Here is a 1,889-nt window from a genome sequence, read left to right as displayed (position 1 = left end):
CTTGTAAGTACCTAGTCCAGCCTACTCACTAGAGTTCCCTAGTTCCAGTCTACTCACTAGTACCTAGTCCAGTCTACTCACTAGAGTCCCTAGTCCAGTCTACTCACTAGATCCTAGTTCCAGTCTACTCACTAGAGTCCCTAGTCCAGTTACTCACTAGAGGTCCCTAGTCCAGTCTACTCACTAGAGTCCCTAGTCCAGCCTACTCACTAGAGTCCCTAGTCCAGTCTACTCACTAGAGTCCTAGTTCCAGGCCTACTCACTAGAGTCCCTAGTCCAGTCTACCTCATAGAGTCCCTAGTCCAGCCTTACTCACTAGAGTCCCTAGTCCAGCTACTCACTGAGTCCCTAGTCCAGCCTACTCACTAGAGCCCTAGTCCAAGGCCTACTCACTAGAGTCCTAGTCAGCCTACTCACTAAAGTCCCTATGTACAGTATAACTTTAGACCATCCCCTCGACACGGGCGCGAACCAGGGACTCTCTGCACACATCAACAACAGTCACCCCGAAGCGTCGTTACCCATCGCTCCACAAAAGCCGGGCCCTTGCAGAGCAAGGGGCAACACTACATCTTAGGTTTCAGAGCAAGTGACGTAACTGATTGAAACGCTAGTAGCGCGTACCCGCTAACTAGCTAGCCATTTCACATCCGTTACACTAAGTCCAGTTTACTCACTAGAGTCCCGATCCAGTCTACTCACTAGAGTCCCTTAGTCCAGTCTTACTCACTAGAGTCCCTAGTCCAGTCTACTCACTAGAGTCCCTAGTCCAGTCTACTCACTAGAGTCCCTAGTCCAGTCTACTCACTAGAGTCCCTAGGTCCAGTCTACTCACTAGAGCCCCTAGTCCAGTCTACTCACTAGAGTCCCTAGCCAGTCTATCACTATGTCCCCTAGTCCGTCTACTCAGAGTCCCGAGTCCAGTCTTCACTCACTTAGAGTCCGAGTCCAGTCTTACTCACTTAGAGTCCCTAGTCCAGGTCTACTCCTAGAGTCCCTAGTCCAGTCTCTCACTAGAGTCCCTAAGGTCCAGTCTACTCACTAGAGTCCATTAGTCCAGTCTACTCACTAGAGTCCCTAGTCCAGCCTACTCACTAGAGTCCCTAGTCCAGTCTACTTCACTAGAGTCCCTAGTCCAGTCTACTCACTAGTCCCTAGTCCAGTCTACTCACTTAGAGTCCCTAGTCCAGTCACTCACTAGAGTCCCTTGTCCAGCCTACTCATTAGAGTCCCTAGTCCAGTCTACTCACTAGAGTCCCTAGTCCAGTCTACTCACTAGAGTTCCTAGTCCAGTCTACTCACTAGAGTCCCGAGTCCAGTCTACTCACTAGAGTCCCTAGAATACAAATCAGTTTAAACAAAATGCTAGGTCATAGGAAATGTTGCTGGACTTTTACTGTGGTCAAACAGCTTAAAATGGGGTGCCTGGAAACTATACGGTACAAATATAGCACTGTCCAGGAAAAACGATTAATACGGAATAACACAAGAGTGTTGCTGGCCTTTCTCCACCCATTCCATTGACCACAATGCAAATCACTGTACATGTAATACACATTGGCAACACTCCGTATTATTCAGAACCCGATGAAATGACTCCATATATACATTCTACAGACACTACTGAGTATTTCCTACAATAGTTTTACTGTGGCACCCAGAATATTTGTTGCTCTATAGGCAAATAGGTATTCCATTTGCGGTGATTCGCATTGGGGACATTTATTTGACCGTAGAATTTTATTTTTTAACAAATGTAATGCAAATGCAACTTAAATATGAACAAATATTAATCATTGTTAATGTTTAGACAATAGTTGTTCATATATCATGAATAAATACAAGTTATTCACACTTTTTTATAATATTACGTGGGGGACTTTTATTTT

The sequence above is a fragment of the Salvelinus sp. IW2-2015 genome, unplaced genomic scaffold, assembly GCF_002910315.2.
Source record: "Salvelinus sp. IW2-2015 unplaced genomic scaffold, ASM291031v2 Un_scaffold2748, whole genome shotgun sequence".
Lineage (NCBI taxonomy): Eukaryota > Metazoa > Chordata > Actinopteri > Salmoniformes > Salmonidae > Salvelinus > Salvelinus sp. IW2-2015.
The sequence above is the reverse complement of the archived record's forward strand: the minus strand, read 5'-3'. Positions refer to the sequence as shown.